At 44.0% G+C, this 17,981-nt stretch overlaps 2 protein-coding genes across 3 annotated transcripts in view; one reads left to right on the top strand and one right to left on the bottom strand.

Moving 5' to 3' along the window:
* ARG2 (arginase 2) overlaps positions 1-17,981 on the top strand; it is a 34,439-nt gene that overhangs the window by 5,779 nt on the left and 10,679 nt on the right. The window lies entirely within an intron of this gene.
* Positions 9,284-17,981, bottom strand: part of VTI1B (vesicle transport through interaction with t-SNAREs 1B) — a 33,187-nt gene continuing 24,489 nt past the window's right edge. The window contains exon 7 of the transcript XR_008556077.1: positions 9,284-10,928. The gene's annotated coding sequence lies outside the window, so the exon portion shown is untranslated. The remainder of the gene's footprint in view (positions 10,929-17,981) is intronic.

The following is a 17,981-nucleotide window of genomic DNA, read 5'->3' as shown; positions in this document are numbered from 1 at the left end:
TATTTGTCCTTTGATCACTAATGGCATGTGTTCCACACTTAACAGCCTATAGGATAGGTCCTCCATAATTTGACCTTCATCTACCTCTTAGACTTATTTCCACCCACATTCCACCTTGTTTTCATTGCAGCTAGGCTTGTGGGCACTTGACGGAGGCTCCACCACCAGAAGCACCTATCCTAGACTTTGATTCGAATTTCAAGGAGACGGGGCAGCAAATAACTCATTTTGCGATGGGCAGTGATGGCAGCAATTGGTCCGTAGCTTCTGTCCATGCAAGCTGCCCTTCCCTGGTAGTGGAGGCACCAGCAGCATCTTCACTGTACCATCCTGCAGTGTGATGGATGGGCCATTATTTCTGGGCAGTGTGGCCTTTAAACCAGATTAGGGCCCTCGAGGGCCCTAATTAAAGATTCTAGGAATTACAATAATTAAACAGATAGATTTTCTGCTGGAATTAGCCAGAACAGGTTTCTGTTGCCTGAAGCTTAAAGATCCTGATTGATGATAAAACAGTTTACAAATTCCAATGAGAAACAAAATTTTGGGACTTGCCTGGTTGATCAGTGAGAGCATTGTCCCGATTCACCAAGGTTTCAGGTTCTATCCCCACTTAGGGCACATACAAGAATCAACCAATGAATGCATAAATAAGTGGAGCAACAAATCGTTCTCTCTCTCACTTTCTCTAAACAAACAAAAACATCAATTTAAAAAAATGTGGACTGGAATCTTCCAAGGTCTTTGTTAATAAATTCTTGTCCTTTTGCTTGCTTTTTCCCTAGTACTTTACACAATGTTCTTGATAGTTAATGTAACTCATTAGGTTACAGTTTCTTTGTCCTTTAATTTATGACTATATTTTAGTCCCTTTGGATTTTAACAACTCTCTGTTCTCTTGGTGCTTTGATTTTTGAACCATCATGTTTCTTAATATGACTTTTGAAAACAGCAGCCTACAGTTTTAATTAAAGATATCTCCAAGTTCCGGGCCTACCTGTAGTAAACAGACCTACCATAATGTGTGACTGTGAATTATTTTAAACTAGAGGCCTGGTGCACGAAAATTTGTGCACTGGAGGGGTCCCTAAGCCCAGCCTGCCCCCTCTCACAGTCCGGGATCCCTCAGGGGATGTCCTACTGATGACTTAGGCCTGCAGGCCTAAGCCGCAGTCTGGCCTCCCTCTGCGGGAGGCGACCGGCCCATCAGGGGAAGGTGACGCCCCTATCACACCTCTGCTGCTGCCATTGCCAGCTGTGAGGCTGCCTGAGCCTGAGCCCTCGCAGCCACTGCAGCTTGCCTGAGCCTTGGCCCAGCCCTCATTGCCTGAGTCTCAGGCCCTCACAGTGGCAGCCGCCATCCGTGGCTTGCCTGAGTCTTGGGCCAGCCCTGGGCAGTGGCAGCCACCAATGGTGGCTTGCCTGAGCCTCGGGCCGGCCCTGGGCAGCGGCAGCCGCCATCCGCTCCCTCGATGCACCTCCTGGTCCAGTCCCCACTGGGACGCAGTGTCAAGTCCCCGTCCACCCACGTGTGCCTCACAGCTCACACAGCCCCGCCCACCCGCATGCACCCGCTGCACACGGAGCCTCCTGGTGATCGTTCATTGTGGCGTGAGGGTGTCATGGTGTGAGGGCGTGATGGCCACATAGGCTTTTATTAGTAGAGAAGATGTTTCATATCTTAAGTGTGGTGGTGATTACAGGACTGCATATATGCCAAAACTCATTGAACTAAAAATGTGAATTAATATGAAGTATGCATCAAAACTGTATAAACATCCTTTCCAGGTTTATTTTTCTTAGGAGCTGCTTTTAGTCACTAAAACCTATAACATGTTCATTCATTCACTAATTTGTATATTCAACAACTTGAGCACTACCAAGTCCTAGGTGCTGAGAATACAACAGTGAACACAACAGAAATTCCTGTTCTAGAACTCTGGGGGATGGTTTGAAACAGACAAAAGTAAAACATATAGTATCTCAGATAATAATGAGAGCTAATGAGTGAATATGGGGACAGGGGAAGCCTTGTATATGTAGATCGGGAGGCCATACTGAGAAGGTGTCATGTGAACAGATCCCTGAGGCGAGGAAAGGAGCCGTGTGCATAATCGGGAGAAAAGCATTTCAGGCAGAGGAAACAGTAAGTGCTAAGGCCCTGAGGTAGAAAGGTGCCTAGAGTGTCCAAGGAAGAAGCTATCGCTGGGCTCTAGCCAGTGGATCCCACGTGGGCAGGGGCGGGGCTTCTATTGTTTTATTTTTGGTTTTCCAAGACAAGCCAGAAATCTGGATTTTTTGTGGGAGATTTGTTTAAAAAAAAAAATTGTGATGTAGCCATACAATGGGTGAACCTTAAAAAAGCATTATACTAAGTGAAATAAGGCAGACACAAAGGCCACATAGTGCCTGGCTGGTGTGGCTCAATGGTTGAGTGTTGACCAATGAACCAGGAGGTCATAGTTCAATTCTCTGTCAGGGCACAGGCCTGGGTTGTGGGCTCAATCCCCAGTAGGGGGCGTGCAAGAGGCAGCCGATTGACTTTTCTCTCTCCCTTCCTCTCTCTCTAAAATCAATAAAAAACATTTTTTAAAGAAAAGTATTGTGCATTTAAAGATACCTAACATTATATGATTCCATTATATGAAACGTCCAAAAATAGGCAAATCCATAGAAACAGAAAATAGATTAGTGGTCCCCAAGTGCTGGGGGGAGAAAAGGATGGGGAGTGACTGCTCATGGGCACTGGTTTCTGTTTGGAGTGTGATGAAGCTCTTCTGGAATTGGTAACTTGCTCATGTCTTAGCAAAGGCCTCCATCACCAAAGATGTGCCTGAATATAGGCAAATCTGTTATTAAATTTCAATATAACTATATATTTCCTGCTTATATGAGCAGCAAATGGTTTAATTTACATCTTTTTATTTCAAAGTTGTTCCATATCTAACATTTACCATGTTCTCTAGACAATGTACTAAGCTCTTGCTATTATGTCATTCTTAATCTGTTAAAAGCAAGTTAATGATGCCCATTAGGATAGCTAGTGTAAAAAAACACACAGGTTGGTAAGAATATCGAGCTATTGGAACCTCTGTGTCCTGTGTAAAATGATATAGGCACTATGGAAAACAGTATGGTGGTTCCTCAAAAAATGAAAAGGATGATCCAGCAGTTTCACTCTGAGCTTATATCCAAACATTGAAAGTAACGTCTCGAAGTGATATTTGTACACCCTTGTTCATAACAGCTTATCCGTAATAGCCAAAGGGTGGATGTAACCCACGTGTCTATTGATGATGAATGAATGAGCAAAATGTGGTTAATACATACAATGGAATATTATTCAGTCTTAAAAGGGAAGGAAATTCTGATATGTGCTATAGAATAGGTGAACTTTGAAAACATTGTACTAAATTAAATACACCACTCTCAAAAAGACAAATACATGTTGGATGAGACTACTTATGAGGTACCTAGAATAGTCAAATTCATAGAGACAGAAAGTAGAATGGTGGTTGCCAGGACTAGCAAGAGAGGGAATGGAGAGATATTGTTTAATGGGTACAAAATTTCAGTTTTGTAAGATGAAAAGAGTTCTGGAGATAGATGGTGTTGATACTCACAGAACAATGATGAATGTGCTTAATACCACTTAAAAATAGTTTAAGATGGTTATTTTATGTGTATTTTACCACAATTTAAAATATAAAAAGGAACATTTAAAAGTAAATTAGACGGATCAGACTGTCGGGCTTCAGAGAGAGGGTAGGGGAGGGTGGGGGTAAAGGGGAGAGATCAACCAAAGGACTTGTGTGCAAGCATATGCGCCTAACCAGTGGTTGGGGACAACAGGGGGGTGGGGGCATGTGTGGGGAGGGGTGTGGGATGGGAATGGGGGGATGAGGACAAATATGTGATACCTTAATCAATAAAGAAATTAAAAATAAATAAATAAACTAGAATAGAAATGTATGAAGAACGAGGAAGGTCACTTGAGGCTGTAGCTGCTTCTCATATGGCCATGACAATGTGGTAGGTACAATTGCACATGATAATAAGAGTCCAAAATAGAGGTTTAAGAAAAATAGTTCATTTCACTCTCCAGGGAAGAGAGTTTAGAGAGAAGTCCGGAGCTGGTTTAGCAGCTGTTCCTGGAAGTCCAGACCTAGATTCTTATCGTGCTGCGCTAGCAGTGGGCCTGGGTCTAATGGTCCAAGATGGCTATGGCCTCAGTTCTGGCAGCAGGATGGAAGAATGAACGAAGAAGCAAGCAAAGGGAGAACTTGTGCTTTCCCTTAAGGAATGTCCCCAAGAAGGTGCTGCAGGACACTTAATGGGTCACATGGCCACACCCAGTTACAGAAGGTGGTGGTGAAGTTAGTCTCTCTTCTAAAAAGTCATGCTCCCAAGTAAAACTCCTGTCTCTGCAGAAGGGAAGAACAGATATTGCACAAGCATCCCTTGGCCACATCATCTCCCTGTGCTCTAGATCCCTAACCCTCCTGTGTTCTGAGGGTCCTTGTTCCTGCTGTTATCCCTTCTCTCGCCTCGTTTCTCAACTTCTCTCCATTCACCTGTCCCTGCGATAATTAATCTTATCTACCTGCCCTCTCTCCGCCCCCCCCCCCCCCACCCTTGGCCATATGTAGCCTTCAAACTGTTGTACAGTTTTGTTCTCTTCAGAGCTGCCATCCTGGCTTCCTCACTGCCCTTTCACACTTCACCTTGCTATAATCTGGTGTCCCGGGCTATCATTGCAATGGAACTGGTTTTCCTGGGGTTGGAGACCAGCTACATTCCATTCACCTTATTTCCTTATTGAAACTGACACCTCTCTCTTCTGGTTTTAAGTCTTCAGGTTCCTTTGCCAGATCTGCTTCCTAACCCTTACATGTTGGTGTTCCTCAGGGTTCTGTCCTTGATCCTCTTGTTTTATGCTGTGCTGGCTAACACTGTCCATTTCCATGGCTTTCCTGTCACCTGTATGCTGATGTCCAAAGCTTTGTCTCCAACACGTGTTTCCCCGCCCAGCTCCATACATGTACACCAGCTGGCTTCCATGTATCTTCTCTTTTTATTATGGAAGTGTTCAAACATAACAGTAGTAGAGAAGGTAGCATAATGGATTTAATACATATATCTCCCAACATCAGTCATCAGTACACAGGAATGTTTTTCACTCTACCGCCATACCTTTTGAAACAAACATCATATTGTTTCATCTGCAAATATTTCATTATCTTCAAAATACAAGAATTCTTTAAAACTTATCCACAATACCTTTACCTCATGTAAAATAAGTTAGTATCAAATACCCAGTGTTGGGGAAATATAATTTTTTAAAATATATTTTTATTGATTTCAGAGAGGAAGGGAGAGGGAGAGATAGATACAAACAGAGAGAGAATCATTGATCGGCTGCCTCTTGCACACCCCCCTACTGGGGATCGAGCCCACAACCCAGGCATGTGCCCTTGACCAGAATTGAACCTGGGACCCTTCAGTCCGCAGGCCAGCGCTCTATCCACTGAACCAAAACGGCTAGGGCGGGAAATATAATTTTTTAAAAATCTCCCAATTGAGAAAACCCCTTCAAGAAGTAGAGAAAGAAAACAGTTTATATTGAATAAGCCTTAAATCAGGCAACCTGCTAAAAGATTACAAAGATAAAGAAATCCACTCATTTATATAGCCAAGAAGGTGCAAGACTTAGATGTTTTCAAGATAAATGATAACTGGTCCTCCAGTAAGAGAACTTGATAGTACCTTTTGTCACATATAGGGCATCCTAACTTAAGGAAATTGGAGTGGCCACCTGTGTTAGTTGATTCCATTTATCTGAAGGGTAAACAGATTTTTCATCTTAACAGGGGAGGCAGTTTTGCAAATTGGAGCAAGGCACTCACCACCTTTTAGGTGTGGTAAAGGTATTGTGGATAAGTTTTAAAGAATTCTTACATTTTGTGCCCAGAGAAGTTAGCCTATTATTCTCCCACTAGAGGCCTGATGCACGAAATTTGTGCAAGGGTAGGTTTTCACAGCCCTGGCTGCCTCAGCCCTTGAAGCCCCAGCTGCCTCGTGGCCCCACCCCCTGCCCACTGGTCTTTCAGGAAGGTCATTCCACCGTTCAGTCTAATTAGCATATTAGCTCTTTATTATATAGGACTAGAGGCCCGGTGCACAAAATTCGTGCATGGGGGGGAGGGGTGTGTGGGGGGTTGTCACTCAGCCCAGCCTGCAGTCTCTCCAATCTGGGACCCCTCAAGGGACCTTCATTTTTTTCTCCAGGAGTGTGGTGGAAAAACCCTAGATCACCTTCTTGGATTCTTATAATCCAAATTACCAAGAACAATGCAAGTGGCGGCCTAAAGGGAGCTTAGTCAATGAGTTATCAGAAAAGGTATTTACTCTCAAACTGGTTTGGCTCAGTGGATAGACCGTGGTCCTGCAGACTGAAGGGTCTCAGGTTTGATTCCTGTTAAGGGCATGTATCTTGGTTGGAGGCACATCCCCAGTGGGGAGTGTGCAGGAGGCAGCTGTTTCTCTCTCATTGATATTTCCAACTGTCTATCCTTCTCCCCTCTTCTCTGTAAAAAAATCAATAAGATATTTTTTAAAAAAGGTGTATCCTCTGCAGCTCATGCAGCCCCTGGGTTGTGACCACTGGGCTAGGGGCGTGTCCCTGCCACCTGGTGGTGGCTGCCAGGGTCTATGCACACCCCAGAGGCCAGCAGCCCTCCCCCTGTGGAGGGCGCTAGGCTGGGGGTGTGGACACAAACCGCCACTTGGTGCTGGAGCTTGGAAAGCCTCTGGGGTGGGGCGGGAACATCCCCGTCTCCAAACGCCCCGAGGCCAGCAGCCAGCCCCACCATGGGCCCCAGGCTCGGGGCATGCAGGGACCCTGGGCAGCACGCAGTGGTGGCCACCAGGGTCTCGGTACACCCCAGAGGCCAGCAGCCAGCCCCTGGTCCTGGGAGCGTGGCCCCAAATCGCCCCTTTGTTCTCGAGCCTTTGCAAGCTGCTGGGGGCAGGGTGGGAACATCCCCGCGTCGCTATAGCTGTTCCTGCCTGCCAGGCAGCTTGGGGCCTGCACCCATAGGCTTTGAGTGGCCAGGGGGCGTTCTGGGACCCCTGCCGCTCAGGACCTAAGCGCGGGCCTACAGGCTAGGAGAGGCCTGGGCCTGGAGGATGTTTCTGGGATGCAGGCCGCTCAGCGCCCGCATATGCAAATTAACCACCATCTTATTTGCTCTGATTGGCTGTTCGTGTAGCGAAGGTACGGTCAATTTGCATGTTTTTCTTTTATTAGGTAGGACAGGAACTGGGAAAAGAGGGCTAGATGTTTGCATTTCAAAAAGATGGTTCCAAAAAAAAAAAAAAAAGATGGTTCCCAGATCCTTGAGGAAACCTTCTTGGGTTGTGAGACTGGCATGGGCTCATTTAGTCATTATAAAGATTTAAATAGATTTGAAAAGGACAGAAAGAGAAATTTTGAAACAAAGTGGGGGCGGGGGCACGGGAAGAAGGTCTAATTTCAATAGGGACAAGTAAAGTCTCTTCAATTTGTATCTGCCCTTATACCTTTTAATGTTCACACTACCCCATTAACTTAGATTTTTAATGTTTATTTTTACAATTTGAGTTGGGATCCAAATATTGATTGCTATCTCTTAAGTCCTTTATAGGTCCCTTCTCTGTTATTTCCTTCTTCTTTGCAGTTTATTTCTAGAAGAAACTAGGTCATGTGTCTGCAGAATCTCTTAGTTTGGATTTTGCAGATCGCATCCTCATGTCAACCTATGACTTGTTCTTTTGTCCTCTGTATTTCCTGTAAATTGTATTTGGACCTAGATCCTTGGTCAGATTTAGGAATAATTCCCTCCCCCACCCCCCGGCAATTCTGCTTCCTGGATAGCAGTATACACTTCCACCAGAAATGATGTTATCAGCCATTAAATATTGTCTAGAATAGAAAGATTGAAACATTAAGTACTGCCTAGGCTAGAGACATAGAAACATTTTGATGAGAGAGGAACATCAATTGGCTGCCTGCTGCATGCACCCCTACTGGTGATCAAGCCCACAACCCAGGCATGTGCCCCACCCGACAGGGCCTGGCTCATGGGCCCATGCTCAACCACTGAGCCATACCAGCCAGGCTGCAGTTTCTTATTAGAGGACTAGAGGCCTGGTGCATGATCAGGGCCAGGGAGGAACCATAGGAGGGCTCCAAGGCGTGTCCGGCCCATCTCACCCAGTCTCCATCGCTGGACCCCAGCAGCAAGCTAACCTACTGGTTGGAGCATCTGCCCCCTGGTGGTCAGTGCGCATCATAGCGACTGGTCAAACGGTCGGACACTTAGCATATTAGGCTTTTATTATTACAGGATAGTTATGATTATGTGCTTTCTTGAGGGTGGTCATGCCTGCAAGGGGTCTAAAAAAAGGATTACTCTGGCATTATGAAGGTGTGTTAACCTAGAAGCACAGAAACAATGGACAGTTTGCTTAAGGAATAGATATACTAAAGAAGTTATATGTTTGGGCCGTGGCTATCCACCATGACCTGCCCAGATAGTAATATATGCTCAGATCACCCTGTGAGGTTACTTTCAGTCATGAGACCTGTCAGATTTAGAGCCTCGCTTTCGGTCACATTTCATTCACATGTGACCTATGGGATTTTCCCAGATCACTATTTCCTTTTTCTTAAAATGATTTGCTCCTAGAAACCATTTGGTTTTCCAGATTTTTAAGAATGTATGACTCAAAGAATAACTCTCATATATCAAGTTAACTCTTACCAGTTGATTAAATTCTTCAAGCTTAAACGTTAGTAGGTGATAATGGCCAGGTTTGCTCCCTTTTTGAAACATACTTGTTTTTGAGCCAGGACCTGAGTAGCTAATTACGGCTGCTTCAGGTAAGGCTGACCTCTAGTTATTTAGACAGCTGTTGCATTATTCCTTCAATATCCAAAATAACACAATTCAGAGGCTCGGAACCTAAGGAATTACTGTGATTGGTTTAAGAAATTTGCTCCCTATTAATGACCAAACTCTTGGTAGTGTGTGTTAATAGAATAGGTATGGCAATGCTCAGATTTAAAGAGAGACGGAATCTCCCTGGCTCCCTCCCTCACCCCAAGAGGCCAGAACCACTGAATAGGAAGAGAAGTAGAAAATACTTTCCTGTGTGACTTAAGAATTGAGTCACAGCAGTGTGTGTCATTGTGGTTAGGGCTTAGGGTTTCCCAAGATTTAATTAGCTGTCTCCATACCTGTAGATTTTTGTTTGTTTTATTTGAGCCAAACTGATGACAGTTGCTGAGAAGCAAGATCTCAAATGCTCTTGAGAATGACAATTTTGCAGTTGCTTTTATACATTTGGAATTAAGGAGGGAATGTAAGAAAGATGACATGAAGGTGGGAGAAAGCTAGGTGGGGTATGTGTGTGAGTGGGTCTCTATGATTGGATTGCAGAATAGTTAACAAGATATTCTCCCTTGAGGGCGGGAAGGAAGCTTGGAAAAGACTTCTGTCATTTTAAGATACACAAGAACAATGGACAGGATTTGCTTAAAGCAAAGATAAAAATTTTATAGGCTAGGGGTGTGACTACCCACCATGATCTTCCCAGCTAAGAATTTATGATCAGATCACCCTAGCAACTGATCATACTACAGAGTCCCTTTTTCATCCACAGTTTCCCCCTTTTGGTCAAGTTGTCTGTGACAGCTGGACTCTTTAGGAACCATTTCAATGAGAAATCAGTGGATCTGTATTTGTTTTCTAATTCTTACCCAAAAGTCTATCTTTTAAAATGACAGTCATATTACAAACATGTTTTGGGAAGTCTTAGGTTACACCATCAGTTTCAAGGGAAAGAAAAAGGGTCGGGTGAGAGTGAAGGGGTTCAGAATAAGCCTCCCCAAAATTGCCTCTTTGGCATGTGTATTACTTTCAGAAGTCAATCAAGGCCCAGAAGACTCAGCAAGAGCTTTTCACTTCCCCTTTAACTACTCAAATAAATTTAGATAGAAGGCCTGGTCCAGGAAGAGAGTTATTGCCAGAGATAACTGCAAAGAGTATAGGCAAGGCGTGGCAAGCTGGAGGGAGGTCCTGTTTGTTCAAAGTCCAAGGTCCTCTATTTCTGCCTACTATGGCAAACAATTGTTTACCAAAAGTTGGGTCTTCCCATCTTCCTGTGAATTGTCTTCTTTCCCTTTGAAGCCCCAATCACCTACCCCCTTTTCCAATTGTTTGGGGGAGTTGATTTAACCAGCCTAAGAACCTAGAAGGGAAGAAAGGAAACGTTTTCTTCCCCTGCAGGAGAAAAACCACCAAGATGCCTCACCCAGTTAAACTGATATGTAATTCTTGGCATATATGGGCTTTTTCTTATTTAATCCTTGTAACAACTGTAGTAAGGTTTATTTTTGCCTTAAGCAAGCCCTGTCCTTGAGGTAGGACAAGCTTGGAAACTGTACTTGGTTGGACATCTTGACTCTTCTAAGAGGTTACGGGCCGGGAATTTTTCCTTTGCATCTCGTGTGGCACTGGACCCACTGTGGCAAGATGGGCAAGAGGCGATGTTGCAGCCCTCGGCTCTCAGCCCAGAGTAGTTTGGAATGCGTCCCAATTTGAGGTTCTTGGAGAACACACATCATGATGCTAGCCCAGGGTCTGAGGCATGGAGCTACACATCTGGACTGATAACTGGCAGAGCCATAGTCACTAGCCTGATGCCTCTTCCTTTAAATCCTTTCTGGAACAAGGTGAAGTATCAAGAATTTAAAAAGGATCACATTCTGAAGAGCAGTACTTTATCCCCAGGATTCTTGCTATCTCTTCCTGTGGTTATTAGACATTGGAATAGCTTGAAGTTTGTCAGCAGAACGTTTTGCAGTGACGCTCAACCGTCTTGTCCTGAATGAGGGAAATTGGTTTTGTTGTAGTGACTTAGGAAGCCAGAGAAACCCTCCTCTTACCTCCATCCTGCCTGCCCTGGAACCAGGCTGCTAGGGTGCCATCAGCTGACAGTCTGCAGAAGACCGAGCTGACTCACTATGACCTATAGGTGTTCAGAGGGTTGACATGAGTTTGGTTCATAGCAGCATACATTAGTAAGCCTATCTTCAGACAGTGATACTCTGTTCTCCTCAGGAAAGAAGGACAGATGTAGCTGGAGAAGCAATTATCAGGAAACCTAAATGGTGTTACAAGTCATCTCAGTTACGTGTCGGGAGCCAAGTTTTCAAGTTTATTTTTTTACTCAATAATCACATTTATGCAAAGGCATTTATTAACACCATGTTTGTATCAGCTAATCTTAACTGTGGTATATGTTAAATGAACATGTCCAAAATCACTGGCCAGGATGCCCGGGGTCACCTTCTTATCAAGGCCAAAGGTGACATCTGGGTCTAAAAGGTCTTAATAGTATTCCGTGTATTTTTATCACCAGCACTAGGAGAGAAGCAATGAGGCTGTCAGTCTATGTAGAGCTTTGCTTTTTTTGCAAGGCAAACATGAGAGCCCTTTCAAGTTGGTTCCAAATCTGTTTGTCATTGGAGCTCTCAGTACCACTCTCCCTGCCACGGTGGTGGTCTCTGTGGCTGACAACACCTAGCTGTTGCAGAGACAACAGGAGAGCAGAGTGGGGAGGAAGCAGATGTTGAGAGTGCTGGTTAGAGTCTTTTCAGGAACCATGAAGGAGTGAACTAGAACAAATATGTGTACCTGTGTGATATGACCTCTTACCAAATATTTTGGAGACTGGGCCTGAGGAAGCAAAGAGCTGATACACACACACACACACACACACACACACACACACACACACATGTGTGTGTATCTATTAAAATATATATATAAATATTTTTTTATTGATTTTAGAGAGGGAGAGGGGGAGAGAGAGAGAGAGAGAGAGAGACATCATTGATGAGACTCATTGACTGGCTGCCTCCTGCACATCCTCCAGTGGGTACTGAGCCCACAACCCAGGCATGTGCCCTGACTGGGGAATTAAACTGTGGCCACCTCATTCATAGGTAAGAGCTCAACCACTGAGCCACACGGGCTGGGCAACGAACTGATTTTTAGATACCCCAGCACATTACTTCATGAGACTTTACAGCCTTAGGGAGTTAAATAAACTAAGTAAAATTCAGACTTCTTCATTTTATTGGTGGAAACCATATGAGTTTACCTTAAGTAACAGTCTCTTCAAAAGTTCTTACCCAAACCACATTTTAGGGATAAGAGCGATTTTGCTTACTTCAAACGGACTGAATGGCCTGTGGCACTCCTTTCCTAGACTGCCTCCAGTAACACTGCAGCTTTGTTTTCAATAAACTGGTTTTCCAGGCACAGCTTTGGGGTTCTAAGAATTAGCAGGAGCAGGCCTTTAAAATACTAGAATTCCCTTTGCATGGAGCTAGATCTGTCTTACAGAGTGTTTGAGTCTGTAATTTTAAAAGCCATTAGGATTAGTAGTCTCTCAGCGCCAAGTGAGATCTCAGCATCTTTGTTTTTCTCCAGGTTTTACTGATTTGTTATTCCTGACAAGTCATAAACACTATTCTATTTCAGGCACAGTCTGAAAAAAACAAACAAAAAACTGCACACTGATGGGCCCTGAGCTTTCCTCCAAATCCACTCTTCTGCCCATGGACTGCCTGGGGCTCGGTGGGTTATCCCGGGTCAGCCCATCCCCCTCCACTTGCTGGGAGCCTTGGGAGTAGCTGGAGCTCCCCATGAGCGGAAGGCAGCAGTAGGGAAAATGAGTTACCTTTATGCTATTGACAAATGCCTGCTCACTTTTAACATTGTCTTCTATGAGTCTCCAACCAAAGGGTGATTCAGGCTTGCTCTAAACAGCTGGAGCTATTTAACTGCTGAATTTCTCGGGTGAAGTATGTGAGACCCACGAGGGTGTGGAGATGAGCAGCTCTCGGTAAAGCAGCTAGCACAGTGTGGTGTGTGGAGGCAGATACTTACCCTCCTCGTTCTTCTTTCCTGTCCCTGGCTGCTTGCCGGGATTCACTAGTGATCAGGACCCTAAATAGAAGTGCTGTCTGCAGACACTGCTAAGGTCAGGTAGGGCTGTTTTGATTTCTTCCCTACCAGATGGTTGCATCATTCTGTTGATGCACTTGTGTTCTCGTTTCACTCCAGTGGAGCCTGGAGATGTTTATCAGGGCCAAAGGTGACACCTGGGCCTAAAAGATCTTAACAGTATTCGGTGTATTTTTTATTGCCAGCACTGGGAGAGAAGCACTGAGGCTGTCAGTCTATGCAGAGCTTTGCTTGTCCCCCCTGCATGTCAAACAGCAGAGCCCTTTCAAGTTGGTTCCAATTCTGTTTGTCATACGAGCTTCCTTGCAGTTTCAGGTCCATTCTGTCCTACAGTGCCTTCTTAGAAGACAGGAAAGAGCAGTAATAAAACACATTATGTCTTAAAAAAACAACAATAAAACATTGTCTTGCCATGGTGGGTTTTGTCCAGTGATTAGAGTGTCAGCCCACACATCAAAGGATCATGGGTTCGATCCCCAGCCCTAGTTGAGGCACATGCGGGAAGCAACCAATGGATGTCTCTCTCTCACATCGATGTCTGTCTGTCTGTCTGTCTATTCTCGGGTGAGGATTAACAACAAAACATTATGTCTCATCTGATCTAGATTTGCAGAGGGTTGACCTGAAGCACAAAATAGTTTAAGAAAGGGACAGCTCCCTCAAGCTTGACAGGCAGACATTCCTTCCATATTTATAATATTTGCTCTTTTCACTATTACTCTAAGATTCTCTAAAAATTAATGAGTAGAGCCCTGGCTTCAGTGGATAAGGCATCAGCCTGTGGACTGAAGGGTCCCGAATTCAATTCAGTTGCAGGCTCCCGGCTCTGGTCAGGGGCATGCGAGAGGCAACCAATCGATGTGTCTCTCTCATATCAGTGTTTCTATCTCTCCCTCTCCCTTCCACTCTCCCTAAAAATCAATGGGAAAAATATCCTTGGGCGAGGATTTAAAAAAAAATTAGACCATTTCTTGTGCCCTTTGAACTAGATTTGCCACAGCACTCTGACAAAGTCATAGCTTCATTATTACTCAGTTCATCGGGCTCTTACAAAAAAATAACCTCCCATCAGCCTCCCCACTTCTCAGAAACTCTGGCCTGTGGGTTGCAAATCATGTTCTCGACAACCTCATATTGCATTGCTCCAATATGCAAACTTCTCATTTCTATTAAATTGCTTAACTGTTTTCCAAACATGGAATGTACAGTTCTTCTTTCAGGCCCTTGTTCATCTTTAGAAACCAATGCTGTGCTCTACTCCACTAGTCCTTTGGGTGCCACAGTGCTATGGGAACAGTAGGTGTTAGAGGAGAAAGCTCCTAAGAGGCTGTGGCAGGATGGCATAGTATATTCACTGATTCAGCTCTGTAATGATTAGAAGTTAGGATTACCATAGTTAGGATCCATAACGTAAGCTTTACTATTTGAGTTCTTAGTTATTAAAGATTATGGCAGGTGTGGCTCAGTTGGTTGGGCATCATCCCATGCACTGAAGGGTTGCTGGTTCAATTCCCTGTCAAGGCACATGCCTGGGTTGCGGGCTTTATCCCCAGGAGGAGGTGTGGTATGGGGTGTGCTGGAGGCAGCTGATTGATGTTTCTCTCTCACATCGATGTCTCTCTGTCTCCCTCCTATCTCTCCAAAAAAATAAATAAATAAAAATATTTTAAAAACAAAAGGGTATGGCAATAGAATTTAAAAGAACTCATTTTGCTTCTGCCAAAATCCATTCTCATCATCTTCTGGACATAGCTTAGACCTGCACTTGCTGGCTAATGTCATGTGAGCAGGAGTGATGTGTCACTTCTAGAGCAGGGCCTTTAAACGTAGAGGTGTGCCTTCTCAACGTCTTCTTCCTCTCCCACTGCCTTGAACCTGGGACCCTAGGCGTGGCAGAACCATAAGTGAAAGAAGCCTGGTCTCTGAATCACTGCGTGAAAGAAAGCCTCCTGCTAACCTATAATATCTACCTGGATGTTAAATGAACAAGAAACCAATTTACTGTGTTTGAGCCATTATTTTGGGGAGGGTTCATTACAGCAGTTTGGCCTACTCTAACAACTTTATTTAAAAGAATAGTGCACAAAATAAAATAAAAGAATAGTACAGATTATGTTTGTGCATAAAGGTCTGGCTGGATAGAGTAGTCAAGCCTAGGGAGTAGGATAGGGGTCTGTCACCCTTAGGCACTTCCTTATCAATTTTACAAAAAAATTTCTATTACCAGTAAAGAAAGAAAACAACGAAAGTTAGCAAAACAGTGCTGGTACTAACTTTACTGGTTGTAGGAGTCATTCCTTGACCACCCCGATTGTCACTGAATTTCCTTTCATTCCTTTAGCACTCATTTTCCCTAGTACTTACCTGAAACTTATTGTGGAAATGAAAGAGCAGAGTTGGGAGTCATATAGGGAAGGCCGCTCAGATAAGGCCTCTCAAGACATTAATCCCTTCAGGGGGTCTGACCATCCAGGAACAGAACTCTTTTTAAAAATATATATATTTTATTGATTTTTTTTAAAGAGAGGAAGGGAGAAGGATAGAGAGTTAGAAACATTGATGAGAGAGAAACATCAATCAGCTGCCTCCTGCACCCGCCCCCCCCCCCCCCCCCCCCCCCCCGTTTTACTGGGGATGTGCCCGAAACCAAGGTACATGCCCTTGACTGGAATCGAACCTGGGACCTTTCAATCCGCAGGCCGACACTCCACACACTGAGCAAAATGGTCAGGGCCAGAACTCTTGATATGTGCAGAACTTAGCATGCTCTCAGACCCAGAGATTCATGCTAACCATGATGTATAACCCCAAATGCGTATGCGTAATTATGGTGAGCAACAGCTTTCCAGGATCCACTGTCAGGAAGCCCTCTTGCTTATATGAGGGCAATTGGGAAACTAAATAACCAGAGGCCTGTTCCCTGAACAAGCAGTCAGAGAAAATGGAGTTGCATAATCATGAAGAACCGACCATCCAGCCTGTGAGTTAATTTAGTGTTCCACTCCACAGTTACATATTTAATGACCAAAATCCTTTTAGGAAATTCAGTCTCTCTTCCTTGAAGTGTTGTTAGAAGACCACCAAATTCTCTTTAGGTTCCTTTTTAAGCTTTCCACAGCTTCTGATAAGTAAATAATAGTCAAGTACTGTTTGCTGTCACACTTCTCTGAGTCCACATCCTAGATTCCATGATTGGACTTGAGTGCTCCTCAAGTTCTGTCACTTATCCACCAGGTTGATGGCTTTAATTTTCATGTGCTACTTCTTGGTCATGTAAGGATTAAATGAGTTAAAAGTAGTTTTCAAAAATTATTTAATATGAACATTATTTAGATTATACAACCCATATAAAACACCAGACATGCCCTGATATCCTAAACCTAGTATGAACCTAAATGCTTGATTCGGTTTCAGGAGGTGCTGAGGTAAACATGGATGTGGAAGTAGAAGCATCCAAGTGTAGGTACTGCCATTCAAAATCTGCCCGTCCCAAGAATGTGTTGTCAACAATGGCAAGATCTGATACTGATTTGAAAGTTAAAGCTTCATTTCTCTTAAATCTAAAGTGTCCTGCATATTTTGAGATTTGGTAAAGTGCATAATGACTTTATGCATGGCTTTTTCCCCCCCTTGATTTTTAAAGATTTTTATAGATGTTTTATTTGGTCTTTTTTTCTCTAGGTTCCCAATGTCTTTGGTCTGTTATCATATTTTTCTTCTCCTATTTCAACACCTTCCCCCTTTCTTCTGTTTAGTTGTCCAGATCATCTCTAGTTCTAGGCCTTTTAAAAAATCATTTTTTAAAATTCAGTGACCAAAAGACACATAGAATTCTAGCTGAAGGTGCATTTTACCTTTAAAAGAAAATAGGATAAGGTTTTGCTTCCAGATCCCTTTTAGTGGTGATCCCTTGGTTGATCAAGATGGGTCCATGCTGGTCTTAATCCAAATCTTTAACACAAATTTCTGCAAATATTAAGATGTCTATCCTGCCAAGCCAGTGTAGCTCAGTGGTTGAGCATCAACCTAGGAACCAGGAGATCATGATTTGATTCCTGGTCAGGGCACATGCCCAGGTTGTGGGCTCGATCCCCAGTAGGGGATGTGCAGGAAGCAGCTGATCAATGATTCTCTCTCATCTGATGTTTCTATCTCTCTCTGCCTCTCCCTTCCTCTCTGAAATCAATAAAAATATATTTTTAAAAAGAAAAAAGATGTCTATCCTGGGACCACTTCCCCTCCTCCCCCAACATACGTGTACTTCAGTTTAAGCAGGACCTTAAGGATACAATCTATGGTAATGTTCTGTTCTCTGGTAATTCAGATTTTTTTCCTGATAGAGTTAGATTATTTAGTCCTCATCCTAAACATGGCTAAGATGGAAAGACTAGTTTTCCACCAAAGATAAAAATTAATGTTGTAGTGACCGGTATCCCAGTTCTTTGAAATATGTGAAACCTTAGTGGGGAGAAGTTACAGCTTATTGTCAGAATATATCACTAGTTCTTTTCTTGTTTATTCTTTTAAAGAGAAGTCAGTGCCTTCATTGGCTGAAAAGCTACTTGAGGGAAATGAAGCAGGAGTGGGTGTCTCCAATGCCGGGCCAGCCTTGCTTCATGGGCTTTGTAGGCAATGGAGAACTCGCCCAGGTAGTGCCAATCATCTTGGGCTTGATTCCTACCTGGGTGAAGGTCTTGCCAATGGAGACACCCACCATGCTGTCCACTGTCCCCTGCAGGATGATCCTGTCCCGCAGGTGTGTTCACCTTGGCCTCTCTCTCCTGGTTGGCTTTGTACAGGGGCTCCAAATGCTGCTTCGGCCTCTGCTGCGGGGTGCTGTGCAGCTGTGTCACGGTGACAGCTGCTAGGAGGCCATGTCCAGCAGCTGGTCAAGGTGCACAC

This window comes from Eptesicus fuscus, chromosome 5 (assembly GCF_027574615.1).
Source record: "Eptesicus fuscus isolate TK198812 chromosome 5, DD_ASM_mEF_20220401, whole genome shotgun sequence".
Lineage (NCBI taxonomy): Eukaryota > Metazoa > Chordata > Mammalia > Chiroptera > Vespertilionidae > Eptesicus > Eptesicus fuscus.
This window is presented reverse-complemented; position numbering and strand designations above follow the sequence as displayed.